Genomic DNA, 26,046 nt, shown 5'->3' on the forward strand with positions numbered 1-26,046 from the left:
TCCAAGTATTGGAACATATGTGACATGTATTTGATGAAAATAAATTATTGTTTTATGATCTGGAACCGTGTAGCTGAAAAAGAATTTTGAAGAATTTGATTGTTTGACAATGAGACATGATAGGAACACACTTACATTTTTATTTTTATTTTTAAGACTCACTAGAGTTTTGATTGGAGAATGGAAAACACTTGTATTGCTTGAGAAACATTTTAGAAAATACGAAGAATTTCTTTTCCCTTTTTAGCGAGTCCTTGAAGAAATAGTTGAGAGTACCGTTTGACGTAAATCTCGTAATGTGTTATTTTTTAGTTTCAATGGACACAGCAATTTCAAGTTATTTTGTTCATCTGTGCGTATCATCCTAGGTATTATTGGTAGGCAATATATTTTTTTCGTAAAGTTTAACGGGAATTCCACCATTTAGGATTCCTGTTTTTTTGTGTACTGTGAGAAAAGCCAATTTAGGGACGCTGCATTTTTTTACTGATATGAGACCTTCTATAGAAGAAATATGAGTTCTTTGAAGTATTTGAAGATAAACTAAGGTTACACATTGCCTCTTTTTACGATTTTTTTTCTTGTACGCATATGAGAGTCATAAAGAAATTTTACTCGTCCCTTTTTGTTTTGGGAAACGTTCTCTGAAAGAAGAAAGAGAGAGAGAAGAGGTGGGAATAAAAAAATGTTGGATAATAACTCACTTCAAGTTACCTTGAAAACGAAATAACGCATTGTGAATCACTTCTGGAAAAATGACTGGCGGGAATTAAGGTAGTTGTTGGACCCTGTTGTAAACCTTTGGATCATTAAGGGACGATAAGAAGAAAAGTTATATTTTAAGTATTGTTTGTTGTCCCTATTTTTTTCTCAGCTTATTAGTTGGAAGCATGTTTTATTCTTGCTCACTTTAAGGAAGAACAGGACTTTTTACCTTTTGCGCTCCCACTTTTTTCTTTTTAGTGGGACTTTCATTTTTTTGTATTGCATTATCAACTTGCCATGCCTTGTTTTGTCAGGAAAGGCAGGGGTTGTGTTAAATTGTTGTTTTGAAGTTGAGACTGGAACAAGTTGTATACTCCCTTTGTTTCTTTGAAGAACGGTATAGGATGATTTTTTCTTTCTTCCCGTTTCCTTATATAAGACTGGATTGCGAAAGTCAGAAGATTATTCCTGTTTATGTGTGCGTGTGAAGGTGTGTTTCTGCTGTTTGTGAATACTTGTGTTCCATGGGTGAAGTTTGAACCAGTAAGGTAAGTTATTATTCTTATTAATTTAGTTAAGTTCCAATGTTAGGATATTGCAAAATTAAGATTGAATATATTACGATTTGAATATACAACTTGAATATATTACGATTTAGATTCAGTCTTCATGTATATGGAAAAGGCGGTTTGTTGATTATAGTATTTGAGGAGGAAGAAAGGAATATGGAACTGACCTGGGACCATCCCGACATTTGCGTAGTGTAAACACAAGAAGGCTGAAATGTTTTTTATAGTTTTGGTTGATTTCAGCGAATGGAATTTGTGACTGCTTACACTGAGAACTACAATAGAAATAATGCTGAAAGATATATTTAGCATAGCGGTTATTTGTATCAGTAAGAATCAATTTTTGACATCAAATATACGGCGTTAAGTGTTGCGCAATACGTAAGATATATGAAACGCGGACCTATATTTACAAACTTATATTATATATCTTGAGATCTGAACTATTGTTGGGAATGCTAGCTATGTTTGTGTACAATAAGTGCTACTTGATTAATTTTCAGTTTACCCTCCCATTCAGCAGCTAAGCTATATGAGACGTGGACCTAAATTGTGTTTATATATGAGGACCATAGTTTGCGGAGCACATAGTTTTAACTGATGTTTGAAAAACACTGGCTTTAGCCGCAGTTGTGTTACTTAAAGAAACACTGACTTTTTAGAATTGTGCCCTCAAGAGCCGCCACTGCTGGAAACTTTTTGCCTGCTGTGCAGTGCTAAATTTTTAGTGCTTACTCTTGAAAGTAATTGGAGACAGGAGTAATGCCTCTTTTTAGCAACAATATATGATTTACGAGAGGAAAGAGAAGTGAAAATTTTAGGTTTCTTATATTTGTAATTGAATTTTCAAAATCTGGGCGGAGGAGTTTATTTATGTTTGTACATTTTGTTGCCCTTACTTACATTGTCGAAAGCGAGAACATGCTATAGAATGTATCTTAGATAAAGTATGGCAATGTTTGGAACTGTTATGACAGATACTTTTTTTTTTTTTTTGGAGAATCACAGTGTAAGAACACTATTATAACGGACACACATGGTATATTTTACTCGTGACATCTACAGTAAATGCCGATTATTGTAGCGGTGTATAAAATCATTAAGCGTATTAGAGAAATTGAATTGTGGCCTGCTTTATATGGGGAAGAATAATTGGAAAGAGAAAAGCGTAGTAGACATTATTACGTGATATTTGAAAATCAATCAAAAATGATATGCTTAAAAAGTGTGATCCTACAATTAGGAACAGAACCAGGCTCCGGACCCCAAGGCTCCAGGGACCCCCCGAATTTTTTAATACTAATTAATCAAGTATTATAGGTTTTAGACCGATAGTATTTTTTCCGCTTGTGGTATTACTATAGCTAAGTCTTCTTTCACTAGCGATACTTTTGTTTGCGATGGGGTGTTTGTATTTGGCATTTGCGTGTTAGACTATAGTATACATGCACTTAACTGTTAATAATGAATGTAATTATTGTAATCTCGGAGCACATTAGAATATTATAGTATAGTTGTGGTGTTTCCTATGAAACAACAAAGAAAATTTACGCACTGGAAATATTCGTAAGATTGGGGGCTCTCAAAATTTTAATCCGTCTATTTGTTTACAATGAATGAGACAAAGAGATAAAAGAGGAAGACCGAAACTTATTGCTAATATCTGTAATATTATTTTCCATTTTAATATGATTTGGTAGGATGCGAATTTTTTTAAGTAATATGACGTGAAAATGTATTTTAGGCTACGTACTGTGTCAGCACAACGCTGCATTGCAGACACAAACCATAGTTTTAATGTTATAATTTTGGATGCTTTTTTTTAAAAAAAATAATATTGTTTTTATTGTTCTTGACTAAATTATTTAGATGTGGAACATTTTGTATAGCTTGGCTACATGATTTAGAAGAGATATTGAGGTTGGGATGAAAATTTAAATAATAGCAACTAAAGTAATTTGTTTACTTAAAAATTGTTGTTGGGAGGGGGTGCTTCTTTGTTTATTGTCTGGAGAGCAAAGGTAATGTATAACAGGAGCAGGAATTGTAGGATTATCTTACTTGTTTTGCAAGAAGAATATTGTGTTATTTGGGCATTACCCCGTCCTTCTTTAAATCCTGTATAATAAATGTATTTCTTTTGAGACGATTTTAAGTTATAAACTTTTGACGATTAGTCAAGCTAACTAAAATTGAATTTCTGTACATTTTTCTTTTGAAGATCGGGAGGAGAACGAATGAAATTTAGATAAAAGTTTTCTTTTTATTTTGTATAGTAACTAAGGTGAACTAATTAGAATAAGTATTAGTACTATTATAGCTACGTTGGTATATTATGAAAGAAACATAGGAAGTTTGACTTGAAAAGTATTTACACTTTTTGAGTGTATCAAAAGCAGGAGGGCGGAGGAGAAGAGACGAATTTTATAACGTAAAAATCATTTAAATTATTGTGGAAACTAATGTATGTATATACGGTACTCCTTTAGGCAATGTTAAGGAGGGAAAAATTCACGAGAGGAAAAACGGACACTTGCTTGCAATGGAAATTAATTTAATATTGCATTTTGGGAGCTATTATTTGCTTGCGGTACACGTAAGCAGTAGCGTACCCAGGATGTGTGTTTGGGGGGGCCCAAGTGCTGTTATAGATACATATAGTAAAATTACAAACAAAAAATATATAAACATAGAAATATACAGAAAGTTACAAACGTCAACGTATCAAAGTACACTGTTGGACCTATTTGGGGGAAGGCAGCCGGGCTCTCTGCCTCCCTTCCATATCCCACTGCACGTAAGAGGTTTGGTAATCCCTCAGAGACCCGCGATAGTGTTCATTGAACTGAATTATTAAGTAATTGTTAGAGCAGGGAATTAACAGAGTTCTTACTTATAGAGATGGAAATACGGGTAAAACGGTGATAGCGTTATTTTGACGGGGGGCGTGTATATTGGAAAGTAATTCATTTCTTTGATAAAGAGATGTATTGAACATGAAATAACGATTGATTTAAAAAATGTAGGAATCCGAAATTAAGATAGCAAGATCTAATCTAGTAATTGTCAGATTTATGCGTTCTTCTAGGGGGAGATACATGGTAATTACTGGATATATGACAAATCTTTCAAATGTGGGTGTGGAGAATACAGGTGTTTGGTGCGGGACAAATGGATGTAGAGATCAAAACGAAGGGATTTCTATTTTTAATTTAACTATTGACCTAGACCCGCGAGGGGAAACGTATATTAATTGATACACCATATATATTGCAAAATGTGGGTATGGAGAATAATATAAATATATTTTTTCACAAGCTTTGCTCTTTTGTTGGCTGTATCTAGATATTAATCTTTGATCTTCTTTTACTGCTTTACCTTCTACCTTATTCTCTTTTAGACGGTGGTACATATTATTTCCCAGGCGCCATGAAGCTTTTATTGATTACTAAAAATCTTAAGAAATTGTTTATGAATAACACACTTTATTGACTTACGGCCGAGAAGTTTCTAATTAGCACCAGTCAAATGTTTGCCTGGCTTTCTCTGAAGTTTCTGTGACTGGTTGGTCATGACTAAAAAGTAGAATGCTATCAGCAGTATGAATCTTTATTAAAAAATTCTTTCACTATATAGCGAGTTAAAAGTATATATTTATGACGCGCTTTATACTTATTTTGATTGCTTTTGCTTTTGTAATGGTAACTAGCCTAAATGCAATTAATACTTTATTATTTTAGGTATTCTTAGTATAAAGTAAGAATACTAGATTTAGGGGGTGAAAATACTATGGGGAGGGATAGCAAATGATATCCATGTTCGTATCGTACATAGAATGGTGTAACAGTTGAGTAGAATAGAGCCCTTTTCTCACGAGAATTGGAGAAAAGTGCCGATTTCTCACGAGAATTCGTGTAATTTCGCCTTATTTCTTACGAAAATTGATACAAATTTCCCTTATTTTCACGAGAATTGGAGAAAAGTGCAAATTTCTCACCAAAAATTGGTACAAATCTCCTTCAATCTCACAACAATTCGTCAACAGTGCAAAATTCTCACGAAAACTGTTACAAATTTCCTTCATTCTCACAACAATTGGTTAACAGTGCAAATTTCTCACGAAAGTGGGTGTAAATTTCCTCTGATCTATTTTATTATATATTTTAATACAATTTATGTTAATTTATACAATTTATGTTGATTACTTACCATTTTTTCCCAATCCTTTAAGAAACTTGTTTCTTCCTTCCTTATTCATCCCTCAAGTGTTGTAAAATAACTGAAGAAACTTCAGAACATGTCCACACAAGACTTTTTGTTAATCTTGAACGCAGTTGGTCTTGGTATTCAAGAAACTAATTCTAAAGAAAGAAGGCACCTATAATGAAAGAATGGGATGTCGTACGATGAGGTAACTAAAGGGGGAAGACGGAAAACAAAGGATAAAGAAGTAGGCTTATACCTAAATGTAACCATCGTGTGTGGTATTAGAACAATGGATTGCCGACAAACACCCTTTGTTCAATGTATAGCAAAGGCTTGTAAATGTAACAGATGGTCTTTTGAAGCTGTCTCGTAATTTTATCATTCTGTCAATTAAAGAAGTAAGAAAGTGTCACTTAAACGTGACATATGGATGTTTGAAAATAGTCTAACCGTAGGAGGTGAGAAAAAACATGTGAAATGACTTTTAGAAACATGGTAAAATGTCGATAAAGAACAATTGTTAAAAGATATTGACTGTCTAAGATGGAAGGCGTAGGAGAAAGAGAACCCTTTGATGGGTGAAGAGTAACGAAAGGAACATAGACACCTGCTTGTATGTGTGTGTTCCAAGGTGATGGAGTTGGGGGCGAAGTGTACTGTCGTTTTTTGAGTAAAAGACCATGTTTAATGGGGAGTGTGACTTCTACCGCATGGAAACTGAAAATATGCGAAAAAAAAGAAATAGGAATCATTATTCTAAGGACAGAGAATTGAAGAATGAGATAGTTAAATGTCACATGTTACTTTTTAAAAGTTAATGTATTGCTTCCCATACTGAGAGACCGCACGTAGGATTGTATAAGGGAATTGTGTTGTTATTTTGAGCAAAGGACCACTTTAAATTGGCGTGTGAGATGTTACGCGTTTTGTTAAGACCTTGCCACATACGTAGAGGGGAGAGAAAGGGTGGCCCTTCCTACCTGAGTTTGAAAGAGGAAAAAGACTGAATGAATTGTGTAAGCAAGGCAATTTTGCCTTTTGTGCTTTTTGGAAGAAGTCTTCAAACAAGATTTCTTTAGGTATTTCCGCATAAATGATTTTATGCTTTTAAAAACTAGAGTAATGAATTAATTAATTATGAATATTAATGAGATGATAATGAATATTAATGAGATGCTAAAGAAAAGGATTACAAAGAATGGATTTTAGTGTTTTTCGTATATTTAGAGGTATATTGCGGATATATGTAATATACAGCACTACGTATTGTACATAAATGTATGAGATAATGTGGAAGGAAATGGGCGCAACTCTAAGAAACGTATTTTATGTAATGATATTGTATTTTCAGTAGCTGATAGGGGATTTTAGCATAGAATATTGCCTTTGGATACTGTATGGATCTAATGGTGTACGAAGCTTAGACGAATGACAAATTGCATGTATATATGATTAGTTTGTAAGGGGTACATGTATGTGTAGCTGATATGTGATTTTTAACATAGAATATTGTCTTTTGGATATTGTATGGGTCTAAGGGTGTACGAAGCTTGGGCGAATGACAAATTGCATGTATATATGATTAGTTTGTAAGGGGGTACATGTATGTGTAGCTGATATGGGATTTTAACATAGAATATCATGTTTTGGATACTGTATGGGTCTAATGTTGTACGAAGCTTAGACGAATAAGAAATTGCATGTATATATGAATAGTTTGTAAGTGGGTAGATGTATGTATGTATGTATGTATATTGGTTTTTGATATCGGGACATGAATATATGTATCATATTGTAGACATATTATATTTCGTTTGCATGTAAGTGTTTTAAGCATGTGTTGTTGGCTTGCATAGCTTTAGGGGCTATACTAGGCTGGATGCAAACACCTAAAGTGTTTCTATTGTAGGGTTATATATTGTGACTTTTTATTGAGGTAGCCTTATTTATCGTATTGTAGAGCTGTATATGTTGTTGTGGTGATATGTTATGTGAATGCAAATACATGAACTGATTATATTGTAGCCTTATAATTTGATTGCTTATGTATATAGATTATCTTGAATACCATGTTAGAATGTATATATTGTGATTTTACGTATTTATCCTCTTGTAATAAATTACTCGAACATTTTGTGTGAGCATACCAAAGATGTTCTAGTGGTATTTGAAGCACAAAGGATATCACTGTGCTATAAGTTATTTACATATAGAATATTCTAATGACATTTATTGGTACCTTTACTTACTTCTAAGATGCTCTTTACTTTGTAGAAGACATTATGACGTCAACATGGTTTCCAACTTAGAGCCATTTATTGTAGGAACATAAAATATGATATATACGTATAAATAACCTTATATGAAGCATACGTATTCTTCCTTTATCTTATATAGAATACAGATACTTCGTATTATATCAATATTTGTTTGGAGAAATAAAACATATTATTGTAAATTGTAACGCTTTATTGTATTTATATAGTCTACAATATTCTATTTTCCAATATTGGCGTATTGATATACATATATAAATATATTTAAATAAGATATTTACTATACTTAGAATATTCTTAATAACTTATTGACATATTTACATTATATATACGTACAAGTACCAACAGATAGGAAAACTTATGGACATATTTGATGATATTATGACCATGTTACTCCATGATGCTACCTTTAGACAGTTTACTATTTACATATACATAGAATACCAATCATTTAACACACTTATTACTTTGATAACCATATGGCAATGTTCTATAGTCAGTAATACTGTTATGATTTAATCGTCGTCTTTTATTTTGAACTTTCTGATGTGTTTTAGTTTCAGACTTGGATACGATGACAAACCCAGGCTTACGAACAATTCTTCCTAGATTGTGTAACTGTTTTTTCTCAGCTTTATTCCGAACTAGTTGATAAAAATGATCAAAGTTAATTTCTTGTCGTGTACGATGATTTAAAGTTATTCCTCTAATTTTAAATACATAATCTAATTTCCCTGTTTGAACTTCTTTCATCCTATAGGCATAATTTTTTGGCCCTAAGCCTATAAATGCATCAATTTCCCACCCATCAGGAACTTCATTAGTTAACTCACCTAAATAGGAACCCAAAGAAAGTGGAGGCTTTTCATTACGTGGCTGTACAAACATAATACTATCAGTGTCGCAGTACAATACACGATCAGGATCTATAGCTGTTACTAACTCGTAAAGTTTCAGACGTGCCCAAGAGGTGATGAAGGCTGCAAGGACAACATTGGAAAATTTCCATGGCTTGTTTTTGTTTTCAATGTTTTTATATGATACAATGAGATGTCGCTCTCCAATAGGCAATACAGTTTGTACCTCATATTGGGGTGCCCATAGATAACTTAAAAATTTTTCTGGAGTATCTACAATTATAGATTGAGATAAATCTGTTCTTTGTCCCCATTTGCCGTATAAGGAATTGAGAAATATTTTGGAAATATATCTTAGACCAGGATTTGATTGAATGTTATTTTCCGTTAACTGAATGCATTCATGTTCATAATAGTCTGCAATATATTTTTCTTGATCTTGTTTAGTTTTGCACCAGCTAGGAAATCCTGAAGACTCCTGTTTCATTTTTAAGAAGGAATTGACATAATCTTTAAACAGATTATTTTCTGATCCAGATAATTTGAATTCCCAAATTTCGATAATTTGTAGAATTTTGTATCCGAGATCTAAAGCCACATGAAGTTCAGGAGTACAGTATGTACCACTAAGGACACGCTCGGCATCATTATGGATGCAATTGTTGTCACTTTGTTCCATACACGTACGGCATAACCCAAACAAAAGGCGATCATTACATGTATATGGTAAAATTGGAAAATATAAGTCTTTGGGAGGCAAGATACTACATTTCACTAATCCATGAATACTTTGCACTTGTGGAAAGTCAGGCCCCTTGTATATTATAGGTTTTCCTATAGGCAATGGCTTACGTGCCATTACCCAGGGGTAAAGACTGGTAACATCATAATATGACACAAACTCTTCGCTGGTACATTCGTACAAGGCATTAAAACATTCTGTACGCCCACCATGAAAACTATCTTTAGGTACCAGATGATCAACAAGATCATGACACTGTGTTTGAATAAACTGTTGTAATTTTTTATCATTTTTTACAATGTGGTCCCATTCACATTCCCACATTTCAATGACATTAAGATTTAATTTTTTAAGAAATGCTATTTTTGTGGTGGTGTTTTCATACCGATCTTGTAGTGATGTACCTTGCTTAGAGGTAGAATCTAGGGACACGTGTCGTAGTGTAGGATAACAGTTTAAACATCCGTGATATTAACATCCATGAAATTCGTAAACTGTATTTGTTTTACTTTGAAATCCATCAACCTTATACCTCCCGAATAGTTTTTCCAAGCCATTTCCAGAATGGAAAATTTCACTACCAGTAGTACGTTCTAAGTATCGTAGCCAATACATTGCCTTTAGACTTTGACGATCACGATGGTCAAACCCATAAGGTGGAATAATTGGAATAATTTCTTTGGGTAAATATAAGGTACGATATGTTAGTATTGCCAAACTAGCAATAGTTGACGCGACGATAAAACATTGAATACCATTTGTTTTGTCTTCAATTAAGTTTGAAAATTTAATGACAGCCTCTGCTAAAATTTTAACATCATTCCGACAATATTCAATCATTTCCTTTTGGAGATTATATTCCTCATTACTTGCAGCACGTTCTTTGTGCCATATGATAAGTTGCTCTCGATCTTCAGTGCTCCTTGAATCAGGATCAAAATATTTTAGATCAGGAATTTTGCCTATATAATTTTGGTTTTCTAATGTATTAAACAAGTACGGGAAATCTCCCTTTCGTAAATTTGCAGAAAGACCTAACGTCTTAGGTAATTTAGATAATTTAACTCCCATATACAAATATGTGTCACGGAAGTAAATCTTTTGTCCTAAACGCATTTCAATAATTTTTTGCCCTGACATTATTACTTCAGGTGTAAAATGATGGTTTATGATCAAAGTTTTAGCACAGAATTGCATATCATAATTACTGCCATTATGGGAAAGCACAATGATTTTTTTAAACATTGGTCGTGTTATTAATACATGATTAACAAATTCTTCAATGTTGTTGAAATCAAACGAACGGAACCCATTTTTATCACCGCATACAAAACATGTATCATCAAGTTTCATGTCCTTACACTTGTAACAAGCATGAATACAATTTACAAAATTTACATGATGTTCTTGTTCTCCCTGTTCATTTTTAGGAAGCAACATTGTTTCTACATCAAAGATAATATACAAAAAGGTATCTACATGTTGCATCATAGCCGTTTGAACAAAACAAATATGGTCATCGCTTACATATGTGTAACATGTTTTACAATAACGTTCACCACATTCATGTTCAGACTTGCGTGAACGCATGTCATTCATAGTACCACAACGGACACAAATTTTCTTTGTTTCGCATAAACTTTTTCCGCAAACATTTATCGCTTTATGATTAGCAAAACATTCTTCTGAAGAAAACAGTCTATGACAATCAAGGCATTCAACTTTAATATTATTATCATTATTAGAAACATTATGATACTTTTCGCACATTGGACATTTGAAGTTACACTTATGATTTTGTGTATGATGATAACCTTTCAAACAATACTGACAATATTTCCGTTTGTTTAATAGTGTTGTAATGTTGGAAATTAATTCGTAGTGTCCTTCACTGTACAAAATCAAAATTTTCTTTGATGCATGTATTCCAGGATAAATTACATTATAGTTTCGAGTTGTTTTTAGTAAACAACAATTTGATAATGAGGCGCTAGCTTATTTTGAAACTTTTTACATCATCAATAGTACACCCATTACTGATTTCAATGTCAACTTTAGCATTGACACACAATTGCTTTGCTTGTTTCATCAATCGTTCAGAATGATTTTTCAATTCATATACGTAGTTATAACGATGATCCGCCTTACCCATTCCAAGAATAATACTCTTGGGAAGACAATACACATCCTTTTCTACAGGAATAGTACATTGTTCCATGTGTGTTACAAGATCAACAAATTTTGATGAACCCCTTGTTCGTCCCCTACCTTTACGTGAATCAACAATATGAATTTTGAAATTTACTTTATCACCTAATAAATAATTTTCATTACTATTTAAAACATTTTCAATTTTACGAAATAAAATGTCGGAGCTTAAATCCGACTTTTGACGCCACGAATTGTATATCGGTTTATTAATCGTAGAAGCAGAACTTTCTATTGTTATACCAATATACATATCATCATCGGCATCATTTAAAACGTGATCCTTTACAAATTCAAATAACAACTGAATATATTTTTCAGGATCATCTATTCCGCTAGTTTGCATACGTTCAATTGTGACTTCCTTTCCTGTAAGTCCAAAATAAGTATATTGTTTGATTCTACTATTAACAATACGAAAATATTCATTTGTTTTACCACTCCCATACATGGTAGGTTGTGATACAGTATTAGTATTAGGACTTGGAAAGTTTATAAAATTTTCCATGAACACGCTAAAATCATTTGTAGTTAAACTATTAGCTTTTCCTTCAGACACAAGTTCCATAAACTTCTCAAGAGCTAAATTCTTTATATTATCTTGACGAAAGTAGCCTACATGATACAAATCAATAATATCTTTTGCAGACTTACATTTTTTCAAAACAACATGAGGATCACAACCAAAATGCATAAACAACGCCTGCAATAACTTGGAATAAGCTTCATTGCTTACCCTTGCACCCGTAGCATGACATTGTGTTATCACTTCCCATGTAAATAAAACTTCGTTTGGATTTTCATATCCACGTGCTTCTTGTGCTGACAACATGGTACAGATGACAGACTGTCCTTCCATTGTATTATTGACACACTAAATATGTAATTGCAATTTGAATTATTGTGTTTTATACAGTAAATATTTTACACAATGATGTACACAGAACTTTGATAATTGTTTTCACAGTTTTTTTTAAATGATAGGGTTTCGTAGGTAGACTTTTATGATATGATTCACAATGTGTTGACCAAAGATACACTTTTTAAGAATTTTACACTTACCAGTAAGTATAATAATAAAACTTTTCCGAACTTGTTTCAGTTCACAACAGATTTAGTTGTAAGTTTACCGACACTACACTTAAAAGCTTGATGGCAATTGCACTAACACTTGCCGTTAACTACAATGATAAAACTTCCCGTAACTTTTTTGCAGTTTAGTATCGATGCACTACCACTTGTCACTCACTAAGTATATTTTTTAGTTCACCGAAGATATACTTCTAACTTTATCGGTTAATCCTTTAGTACTTTCCGATAATTGTAATTTAGAAATTGCCGTAATGAAATTGTTTAGACTAATTACAGCACGCAGAGTACAAAGAGGAAGTGTGTTTACTTTTTATTGATTGTTTATTATCAACATTAATAAATGGAAATTGCAAGAACTCCACACGAAGATTTACGAAGATTGCCGAAGTTTCTCGAAGTTTTCCGAAGTTTTCCGAACATTGCCGAACCTAACCGAAGATGAACATAAGAGTTTATCCACAATTCATGTACATATTGGTAATTGTAGCACACGAATGGTTTCGAAAATTGCCGAAGTTAACCGAAGATGGACATAAGAATGTATCAACAATTCGTGTACACGTTTGGTAAATGTAACTTCCAAAAAGACTTGTAACTTTAAGATATACTTCAAAGTTTATTACTAGATGTATCTTTGTAACAAAATTGGTATTTTAAAATAAATGATTTAACAACACAGAGTATTACGATAATTGACTTTACTTTAACAGTAGTAATTCTATAGTGCGCGGCGCGGCTTGCTGTGCTGGATTTATACTTTCAAAATTTAATCTCGTACCCAAAGGCATTTTGTTTTGTAATCTCGTACCCAAAAGCAAATAGTTTGTAGTCTCGTACGCAGGTGCTTTAACATATTTTAAATTAGTAACAGTAATATTACATAATGTGATATAATTTGTAAATGCACTATTAAAGTTTGCAACACTTCAAATAATTATAGCTACTTGTTTGTATGCTTTTCCACTGTGTTATCGGTCTAAAAATTCCTTTGTTAGTAGTGCTAAGAATTTGTTTTGTTTGCATTGCTACAGGTGTTTAAACTGGTTTAAACCGGTTTAAACTAGTTTATTGTTTTTGTTATAGAATTATTGAGTTCTGCAAGAACTTCATTGTTAATTTTTTATTTGTTTGCTTCCAGCGTAAGCTCTGAACAATCTTTGATTGTGAAAATATAAAAATTCCTGTGCAAACTCCTTATTTATTTAACCTCTCGTATCTTTTATTCTATCGTTTCCTTTGGAAACTCGTTGTTAAAAATGTCAGCATACCAAAGATAATTTGAAAATATTAAAATAAATGAAGTGAACTTAGAATTAATTCCGATAGAACCACAAAGTAACATAGTTACAAATATTTTATTCGTTCGCTTCATTAGCAGCTCAGAGGAATTACATTCCGAAAATATTAAAATTAACAAAACATAAGCATAAGAAAGTTATTTTAGCATGACACAAGATGATTAAACTTAAAATTTATTACATGAAGCTCTTTGATTGTTAAATGGAGAAGTAAAATTTAAGTCAGTGTTGCAATTGAATACAGAAACTATCAGTAAAAGTACAAGTTCCCAAAAGTAAAGTGTAGAAACAAAACTTAAAACACAATGTTGCAATCTAAATTGAAAAGAAAATTAAAAATACAACTTACAAACAAAATGCAGAAACCGAAAATAAAATTGCAGAAGCAAAAATTAATACTACAAATTTAAAAAAATTGAAACTCACATGAAAATACAGAAACAAAATTAAACAACGATACAATCTAAATTAAGAGTACAAGTTCCCAAAAGTAAAGTGCAGAAACAAAACTTAAAACACAATGTTGCAATCCAAATTGCAAAAGAAAAAATTAAAAGTACAAGTTTAAAAATTGAAACATTCAAAGCTAAAATACAAAATCAAAACGCAATGTTGCAATCCAAATTGGTAAAGAATATTAAAAGTACAACTTTTAAACAAAATGACACATTTTCAAAATCCGAAACAACATTAAAATTACAAGAAATATAATTGGAAACTGAAAACTAAAAATGCAGAAGAAAAAATTTTTAAAACACAATGTTGCAATCTAAAATACGAAAGGAAATTAAAAGTACAACATTAAAACATAATGTTACATTACAAAATCCGAAACAACATTAAAATTACAAGTTAAGAAATATAATTGGAAACTAAAAACTAAAAATGCAGAAGCAAAACACAACGCTGCAATCCAAATTGCAAAAGAAAAAATAAAAATACAAACATGAGACATACGAACATTAACTAGTAGTATACAGACCTTATTTCCCCAAAATGTGTTGCAAACTCATGTCATTAAAATAATGACAGTAAAAGTCCAGGCCCATATACTACTAGTTAATGTTCGTATGTCTCATGTTTGTATTTTTATTTTTTCTTTTGCAATTTGGATTGCAGCGTTGTGTTTTGCTTCTGCATTTTTAGTTTTTAGTTTCCAATTATATTTCTTAACTTGTAATTTTAATGTTGTTTCGGATTTTGTAATGTAACATTATGTTTTAATGTTGTACTTTTAATTTCCTTTTGTATTTTAGATAGCAACATTGTGGTTTTAAAATTTTTTCTTCTGCATTTTTAGTTTTCAGTTTCCAATTATATTTCTTAACTTGTAATTTTAATGTTGTTTCGGATTTTGAAAATGTGTCATTTTGTTTAAAAGTTGTACTTTTAATATTCTTTTACAATTTGGATTGCAACATTGCGTTTTGATTTTGTATTTTAGCTTTGAATGTTTCAATTTTTAAACTTGTACTTTTAATTTTTTCTTTTGCAATTTGGATTGCAACATTGTGTTTTAAGTTTTGTTTCTGCACTTTACTTTTGGGAACTTGTACTTTTAATTTAGATTTTATCGTTGTTAATTTTGTTTCTGTATTTTCATGTGAGTTTCAATTTTTTTTAAAATTTGTAGTATTAATTTTTGCTTCTGCAATTTTATTTTCGGTTTCTGCATTTTGTTTGTAAGTTGTATTTTTAATTTTCTTTTCAATTTAGATTGCAACATTGTGTTTTAAGTTTTGTTTCTACACTTTACTTTTGGGAACTTGTACTTTTACTGATAGTTTCTGTATTCAATTGCAACACTGACTTAAATTTTACTTCTCCATTTAACAATCAAAGAGCTTCATGTAATAAATTTTAAGTTTAATCATCTTGTGTCATGCTAAAATAACTTTCTTATGTTTATGTTTTGTTAATTTTAATATTTTCGGAATGTAATTCCTCTGAGCTGCTAATGAAGCGAACGAATAAAATATTTGTAACTATGTTACTTTGTGTTTCTATCGGAATTAATTCTAAGTTCACTTCATTTTTTTTAATATTTTCAAATTATCTTTGGTATGCTGACATTTTTAACAACGAGTTTCCAAAGGAAACGATAGAATAAAAGATACGAGAGGTTAAATAAATAAGGTGTTTGCACAGGAATTTTTATATTTTCACAATCAAAGATTGTTCAGAGCTTACGCTGGAAGCAAACAAATAAAAAATTAACAATGAAGTTCTTGCAGAACTCAATAATTCTATAACAAAAACAATAAACTAGTTTAAACCGGTTTAAACCAGTTTAAACACCTGTAGCAATGCAAACAAAACAAATTCTTAGCACTACTAACAAAGGAATTTTTAGACCGATAACACAGTGGAAAAGCATACAAACAAGTAGCTATAATTATTTGAAGTGTTGCAAACTTTAATAGTGCATTTACAAATTATATCACATTATGTAATATTACTGTTACTAATTTAAAATATGTTAAAGCACCTGCGTACGAGACTACAAACTATTTGCTTTTGGGTACGAGATTACAAAACAAAATGCCTTTGGGTACGAGATTAAATTTTGAAAGTATAAATCCAGCACAGCAAGCCGCGCCGCGCACTATAGAATTACTACTGTTAAAGTAAAGTCAATTATCGTAATACTCTGTGTTGTTAAATCATTTATTTTAAAATACCAATTTTGTTACAAAGATACATCTAGTAATAAACTTTGAAGTATATCTTAAAGTTACAAGTCTTTTTGGAAGTTACATTTACCAAACGTGTACACGAATTGTTGATACATTCTTATGTCCATCTTCGGTTAACTTCGGCAATTTTCGAAACCATTCGTGTGCTACAATTACCAATATGTACATGAATTGTGGATAAACTCTTATGTTCATCTTCGGTTAGGTTCGGCAATGTTCGGAAAACTTCGGAAAACTTCGAGAAACTTCGGCAATCTTCGTAAATCTTCGTGTGGAGTTCTTGCAATTTCCATTTATTAATGTTGATAATAAACAATCAATAAAAAGTAAACACACTTCCTCTTTGTACTCTGCGTGCTGTAATTAGTCTAAACAATTTCATTACGGCAATTTCTAAATTACAATTATCGGAAAGTACTAAAGGATTAACCGATAAAGTTAGAAGTATATCTTCGGTGAACTAAAAAATATACTTAGTGAGTGACAAGTGGTAGTGCATCGATACTAAACTGCAAAAAAGTTACGGGAAGTTTTATCATTGTAGTTAACGGCAAGTGTTAGTGCAATTGCCATCAAGCTTTTAAGTGTAGTGTCGGTAAACTTACAACTAAATCTGTTGTGAACTGAAACAAGTTCGGAAAAGTTTTATTATTATACTTACTGGTAAGTGTAAAATTCTTAAAAAGTGTATCTTTGGTCAACACATTGTGAATCATATCATAAAAGTCTACCTACGAAACCCTATCATTTAAAAAAAAACTGTGAAAACAATTATCAAAGTTCTGTGTACATCATTGTGTAAAATATTTACTGTATAAAACACAATAATTCAAATTGCAATTACATATTTAGTGTGTCAATAATACAATGGAAGGACAGTCTGTCATCTGTACCATGTTGTCAGCACAAGAAGCACGTGGATATGAAAATCCAAACGAAGTTTTATTTACATGGGAAGTGATAACACAATGTCATGCTACGGGTGCAAGGGTAAGCAATGAAGCTTATTCCAAGTTATTGCAGGCGTTGTTTATGCATTTTGGTTGTGATCCTCATGTTGTTTTGAAAAAATGTAAGTCTGCAAAAGATATTATTGATTTGTATCATGTAGGCTTCTTTCGTCAAGATAATATAAAGAATTTAGCTCGTGAAAAGTTTATGGAACTTGTGTCTGAAGGAAAAGCTAATAGTTTAACTACAAATGATTTTAGCGTGTTCATGGAAAATTTTATAAACTTTCCAAGTCCTAATACTAATACTGTATCACAACCTACCATGTATGGGAGTGGTAAAACAAATGAATATTTTCGTATTGTTAATAGTAGAATCAAACAATATACTTATTTTGGACTTACAGGAAAGGAAGTCACAATTGAACGTATGCAAACTAGCGGAATAGATGATCCTGAAAAATATATTCAGTTGTTATTTGAATTTGTAAAGGATCACGTTTTAAATGATGCCGATGATGATATGTATATTGGTATAACAATAGAAAGTTCTGCTTCTACGATTAATAAACCGATATACAATTCGTGGCGTCAAAAGTCGGATTTAAGCTCCGACATTTTATTTCGTAAAATTGAAAATGTTTTAAATAGTAATGAAAATTATTTATTAGGTGATAAAGTAAATTTCAAAATTCATATTGTTGATTCACGTAAAGGTAGGGGACGAACAAGGGGTTCATCAAAATTTGTTGATCTTGTAACACACATGGAACAATGTACTATTCCTGTAGAAAAGGATGTGTATTGTCTTCCCAAGAGTATTATTCTTGGAATGGGTAAGGCGGATCATCGTTATAACTACGTATATGAATTGAAAAATCATTCTGAACGATTGATGAAACAAGCAAAGCAATTGTGTGTCAATGCTAAAGTTGACATTGAAATCAGTAATGGGTGTACTATTGATGATGTAAAAAGTTTCAAAATAAGCTAGCGCCTCATTATCAAATTGTTGTTTACTAAAAACAACTCGAAACTATAATGTAATTTATCCTGGAATACATGCATCAAAGAAAATTTTGATTTTGTACAGTGAAGGACACTACGAATTAATTTCCAACATTACAACACTATTAAACAAACGGAAATATTGTCAGTATTGTTTGAAAGGTTATCATCATACACAAAATCATAAGTGTAACTTCAAATGTCCAATGTGCGAAAAGTATCATAATGTTTCTAATAATGATAATAATATTAAAGTTGAATGCCTTGATTGTCATAGACTGTTTTCTTCAGAAGAATGTTTTGCTAATCATAAAGCGATAAATGTTTGCGGAAAAAGTTTATGCGAAACAAAGAAAATTTGTGTCCGTTGTGGTACTATGAATGACATGCGTTCACGCAAGTCTGAACATGAATGTGGTGAACGTTATTGTAAAACATGTTACACATATGTAAGCGATGACCATATTTGTTTTGTTCAAACGGCTATGATGCAACATGTAGATACCTTTTTGTATATTATCTTTGATGTAGAAACAATTTTGCTTCCTAAAAATGAACAGGGAGAACAAGAACATCATGTAAATTTTGTAAATTGTATTCATGCTTGTTACAAGTGTAAGGACATGAAACTTGATGATACATGTTTTGTATGCGGTGATAAAAATGGGTTCCGTTCGTTTGATTTCAACAACATTGAAGAATTTGTTAATCATGTATTAATAACACGACCAATGTTTAAAAAAATCATTGTGCTTTCCCATAATGGCAGTAATTATGATATGCAATTCTGTGCTAAAACTTTGATCATAAACCATCATTTTACACCTGAAGTAATAATGTCAGGGCAAAAAATTATTGAAATGCGTTTAGGACAAAAGATTTACTTCCGTGACACATATTTGTATATGGGAGTTAAATTATCTAAATTACCTAAGACGTTAGGTCTTTCTGCAAATTTACGAAAGGGAGATTTCCCGTACTTGTTTAATACATTAGAAAACCAAAATTATATAGGCAAAATTCCTGATCTAAAATATTTTGATCCTGATTCAAGGAGCACTGAAGATCGAGAGCAACTTATCATATGGCACAAAGAACGTGCTGCAAGTAATGAGGAATATAATCTCCAAAAGGAAATGATTGAATATTGTCGGAATGATGTTAAAATTTTAGCAGAGGCTGTCATTAAATTTTCAAACTTAATTGAAGACAAAACAAATGGTATTCAATGTTTTATCGTCACGTCAACTATTGCTAGTTTGGCAATACTAACATATCGTACCTTATATTTACCCAAAGAAATTATTCCAATTATTCCACCTTATGGGTTTGACCATCGTGATCGTCAAAGTCTAAAGGCAATGTATTGGCTACGATACTTAGAACGTACTACTGGTAGTGAAATTTTCCATTCTGGAAATGGCTTGGAAAAACTATTCGGGAGGTATAAGGTTGATGGATTTCAAAGTAAAACAAATACAGTTTACGAATTTCATGGATGTTAATATCACGGATGTTTAAACTGTTATCCTACACTACGACACGTGTCCCTAGATTCTACCTCTAAGCAAGGTACATCACTACAAGATCGGTATGAAAACACCACCACAAAAATAGCATTTCTTAAAAAATTAAATCTTAATGTCATTGAAATGTGGGAATGTGAATGGGACCACATTGTAAAAAATGATAAAAAATTACAACAGTTTATTCAAACACAGTGTCATGATCTTGTTGATCATCTGGTACCTAAAGATAGTTTTCATGGTGGGCGTACAGAATGTTTTAATGCCTTGTACGAATGTACCAGCGAAGAGTTTGTGTCATATTATGATGTTACCAGTCTTTACCCCTGGGTAATGGCACGTAAGCCATTGCCTATAGGAAAACCTATAATATACAAGGGGCCTGACTTTCCACAAGTGCAAAGTATTCATGGATTAGTGAAATGTAGTATCTTGCCTCCCAAAGACTTATATTTTCCAATTTTACCATATACATGTAATGATCGCCTTTTGTTTGGGTTATGCCGTACGTGTATGGAACAAAGTGACAACAATTGCATCCATAATGATGCCGAGCGTGTCCTTAGTGGTACATACTGTACTCCTGAACTTCATGTGGCTTTAGATCTCGGATACAAAATTCTACAAATTATCGAAATTTGGGAATTCAAATTATCTGGATCAGAAAATAATCTGTTTAAAGATTATGTCAATTCCTTCTTAAAAATGAAACAGGAGTCTTCAGGATTTCCTAGCTGGTGCAAAACTAAACAAGATCAAGAAAAATATATTGCAGACTATTATGAACATGAATGCATTCAGTTAACGGAAAATAACATTCAATCAAATCCTGGTCTAAGATATATTTCCAAAATATTTCTCAATTCCTTATACGGCAAATGGGGACAAAGAACAGATTTATCTCAATCTATAATTGTAGATACTCCAGAAAAATTTTTAAGTTATCTATGGGCACCCCAATATGAGGTACAAACTGTATTGCCTATTGGAGAGCGACATCTCATTGTATCATATAAAAACATTGAAAACAAAAACAAGCCATGGAAATTTTCCAATGTTGTCCTTGCAGCCTTCATCACCTCTTGGGCACGTCTGAAACTTTACGAGTTAGTAACAGCTATAGATCCTGATCGTGTATTGTACTGCGACACTGATAGTATTATGTTTGTACAGCCACGTAATGAAAAGCCTCCACTTTCTTTGGGTTCCTATTTAGGTGAGTTAACTAATGAAGTTCCTGATGGGTGGGAAATTGATGCATTTATAGGCTTAGGGCCAAAAAATTATGCCTATAGGATGAAAGAAGTTCAAACAGGGAAATTAGATTATGTATTTAAAATTAGAGGAATAACTTTAAATCATCGTACACGACAAGAAATTAACTTTGATCATTTTTATCAACTAGTTCGGAATAAAGCTGAGAAAAAACAGTTACACAATCTAGGAAGAATTGTTCGTAAGCCTGGGTTTGTCATCGTATCCAAGTCTGAAACTAAAACACATCAGAAAGTTCAAAATAAAAGACGACGATTAAATCATAACAGTATTACTGACTATAGAACATTGCCATATGGTTATCAAAGTAATAAGTGTGTTAAATGATTGGTATTCTATGTATATGTAAATAGTAAACTGTCTAAAGGTAGCATCATGGAGTAACATGGTCATAATATCATCAAATATGTCCATAAGTTTTCCTATCTGTTGGTACTTGTACGTATATATAATGTAAATATGTCAATAAGTTATTAAGAATATTCTAAGTATAGTAAATATCTTATTTAAATATATTTATATATGTATATCAATACGCCAATATTGGAAAATAGAATATTGTAGACTATATAAATACAATAAAGCGTTACAATTTACAATAATATGTTTTATTTCTCCAAACAAATATTGATATAATACGAAGTATCTGTATTCTATATAAGATAAAGGAAGAATACGTATGCTTCATATAAGGTTATTTATACGTATATATCATATTTTATGTTCCTACAATAAATGGCTCTAAGTTGGAAACCATGTTGACGTCATAATGTCTTCTACAAAGTAAAGAGCATCTTAGAAGTAAGTAAAGGTACCAATAAATGTCATTAGAATATTCTATATGTAAATAACTTATAGCACAGTGATATCCTTTGTGCTTCAAATACCACTAGAACATCTTTGGTATGCTCACACAAAATGTTCGAGTAATTTATTACAAGAGGATAAATACGTAAAATCACAATATATACATTCTAACATGGTATTCAAGATAATCTATATACATAAGCAATCAAATTATAAGGCTACAATATAATCAGTTCATGTATTTGCATTCACATAACATATCACCACAACAACATATACAGCTCTACAATACGATAAATAAGGCTACCTCAATAAAAAGTCACAATATATAACCCTACAATAGAAACACTTTAGGTGTTTGCATCCAGCCTAGTATAGCCCCTAAAGCTATGCAAGCCAACAACACATGCTTAAAACACTTACATGCAAACGAAATATAATATGTCTACAATATGATACATATATTCATGTCCCGATATCAAAAACCAATATACATACATACATACATACATCTACCCACTTACAAACTATTCATATATACATGCAATTTCTTATTCGTCTAAGCTTCGTACAACATTAGACCCATACAGTATCCAAAACATGATATTCTATGTTAAAATCCCATATCAGCTACACATACATGTACCCCCTTACAAACTAATCATATATACATGCAATTTGTCATTCGCCCAAGCTTCGTACACCCTTAGACCCATACAATATCCAAAAGACAATATTCTATGTTAAAAATCACATATCAGCTACACATACATGTACCCCTTACAAACTAATCATATATACATGCAATTTGTCATTCGTCTAAGCTTCGTACACCATTAGATCCATACAGTATCCAAAGGCAATATTCTATGCTAAAATCCCCTATCAGCTACTGAAAATACAATATCATTACATAAAATACGTTTCTTAGAGTTGCGCCCATTTCCTTCCACATTATCTCATACATTTATGTACAATACGTAGTGCTGTATATTACATATATCCGCAATATACCTCTAAATATACGAAAAACACTAAAATCCATTCTTTGTAATCCTTTTCTTTAGCATCTCATTAATATTCATTATCATCTCATTAATATTCATAATTAATTAATTCATTACTCTAGTTTTTAAAAGCATAAAATCATTTATGCGGAAATACCTAAAGAAATCTTGTTTGAAGACTTCTTCCAAAAAGCACAAAAGGCAAAATTGCCTTGCTTACACAATTCATTCAGTCTTTTTCCTCTTTCAAACTCAGGTAGGAAGGGCCACCCTTTCTCTCCCCTCTACGTATGTGGCAAGGTCTTAACAAAACGCGTAACATCTCACACGCCAATTTAAAGTGGTCCTTTGCTCAAAATAACAACACAATTCCCTTATACAATCCTACGTGCGGTCTCTCAGTATGGGAAGCAATACATTAACTTTTAAAAAGTAACATGTGACATTTAACTATCTCATTCTTCAATTCTCTGTCCTTAGAATAATGATTCCTATTTCTTTTTTTTCGCATATTTTCAGTTTCCATGCGGTAGAAGTCACACTCCCCATTAAACATGGTCTTTTACTCAAAAAACGACAGTACACTTCGCCCCCAACTCCATCACCTTGGAACACACACATACAAGCAGGTGTCTATGTTCCTTTCGTTACTCTTCACCCATCAAAGGGTTCTCTTTCTCCTACGCCTTCCATCTTAGACAGTCAATATCTTTTAACAATTGTTCTTTATCGACATTTTACCATGTTTCTAAAAGTCATTTCACATGTTTTTTCTCACCTCCTACGGTTAGACTATTTTCAAACATCCATATGTCACGTTTAAGTGACACTTTCTTACTTCTTTAATTGACAGAATGATAAAATTACGAGACAGCTTCAAAAGACCATCTGTTACATTTACAAGCCTTTGCTATACATTGAACAAAGGGTGTTTGTCGGCAATCCATTGTTCTAATACCACACACGATGGTTACATTTAGGTATAAGCCTACTTCTTTATCCTTTGTTTTCCGTCTTCCCCCTTTAGTTACCTCATCGTACGACATCCCATTCTTTCATTATAGGTGCCTTCTTTCTTTAGAATTAGTTTCTTGAATACCAAGACCAACTGCGTTCAAGATTAACAAAAAGTCTTGTGTGGACATGTTCTGAAGTTTCTTCAGTTATTTTACAACACTTGAGGGATGAATAAGGAAGGAAGAAACAAGTTTCTTAAAGGATTGGGAAAAAATGGTAAGTAATCAACATAAATTGTATAAATTAACATAAATTGTATTAAAATATATAATAAAATAGATCAGAGGAAATTTACACCCACTTTCGTGAGAAATTTGCACTGTTAACCAATTGTTGTGAGAATGAAGGAAATTTGTAACAGTTTTCGTGAGAATTTTGCACTGTTGACGAATTGTTGTGAGATTGAAGGAGATTTGTACCAATTTTTGGTGAGAAATTTGCACTTTTCTCCAATTCTCGTGAAAATAAGGGAAATTTGTATCAATTTTCGTAAGAAATAAGGCGAAATTACACGAATTCTCGTGAGAAATCTGCACTTTTCTCCAATTCTCGTGAGAAAAGGGCTCTATTCTACTCAGTTGTGTCATTGATTTAGTTTGTGTTGCAACGACTTTTACGAAATGTGAGTATGGAGAAAATAGATTAGTTTGATTATGAGGAAATGTTACTTCACACTAAAAAGTTAATCCTGACATAAAATTGAGAGACAAATGAAGAAGCATAACAACGGAAATATTTTTGTAATATCGATAAACGTAAACGGGTGACAGTGACTTACACCAATTATTGAATATGTCAGAATAAGCTTATGGCTGGTACGACATGGTATCCAACCGTTGTTTTCTACGAATTTGAATTTTTCCAATTGGTATTACATATTGCCTTTGTCTTACTTTGACATTACTATTGTTTGACTTCTAACTAAACTGTACCTAACTTATGTCTTGATTTGATGTACGTGTTTGTTGTCCTTTCAACTAGGCTTTTAGCTAGTTTATTTTGCTTTTGTTTAAATTAGTAGTGCATGTTTCACTGATTTGTATCTTATTTTCCTAATTTAACATAACCTAATTAGCTTATCTTTGCTTTGCAAGTAATATAATTTTCCTTTATTGTCGCACATGGTGATAAATATTTTACTTATGTGAATTTATGCCTATAAGCCTTCGTTTTCTGTTAGCCACTACTGTTCCTGTTTTTATTTCCTAATGCGAACTAAATTTAATTTATATTATTTGCGATTTGCTTTTCATAGTAATTTATCCTCAACTGAAACATCACTTGACGCTGCTATACAACACTTATTTTTCTCACTTCCAACTCTGAACGAAAACTTAATTTATTGTATTTCCACTTTACTTTGTTAGTCATTGGTTGGCATCCAAAACTGCTTGAGGGTAATAAATATAAATTAATTTACATTTTCTAAGATCTAAACTTTCCTAATGTAATCGATTTAGTATACGTCGAACGACCTACTTTCTTCCTTTGTAATGCACACCTTTTGCTTGCATGCCTAAGCAAAATTTCTCTCTTTCACTGCACAGCTTTGCTTGCATGCCTAAGCAAAATTTCTCTCTCTTTCACTGCTCAGCTTTGCTTGCATGCCTAAGCAAAATTTCTCTCTTTCACTGCACAGCTTTGCTTGCATGCCTAAGCAAAATCTCTCTTTCAGTGCACAGCTTTGCTTGCATGCCTAAGCAAAATTTCTCCCTCTCTGCTTGCTTTCTACTTTCTGTATGTATTTCTATTAAGTATTTGCTTGTTTTGAATCTCCCTCTCTCTCTTTCTCTCTCCTCTCTGTCCC

General features: G+C 32.0%; 1 long non-coding RNA gene across 1 annotated transcript in view; it reads left to right on the top strand.

Moving 5' to 3' along the window:
• Positions 1–772: 772 nt before the first annotated feature.
• Positions 773–26,046, top strand: part of LOC145662095 (uncharacterized) — a 28,918-nt gene continuing 3,644 nt past the window's right edge. The window contains exon 1 of the long non-coding RNA XR_014126977.1: positions 773–1,253. This is a non-coding gene — a long non-coding RNA (uncharacterized LOC145662095). The remainder of the gene's footprint in view (positions 1,254–26,046) is intronic.

The sequence above is a fragment of the Thermobia domestica genome, chromosome 10, assembly GCF_964235325.1.
Source record: "Thermobia domestica chromosome 10, izTheDome1.hap1.1, whole genome shotgun sequence".
NCBI lineage: Eukaryota > Metazoa > Arthropoda > Insecta > Zygentoma > Lepismatidae > Thermobia > Thermobia domestica.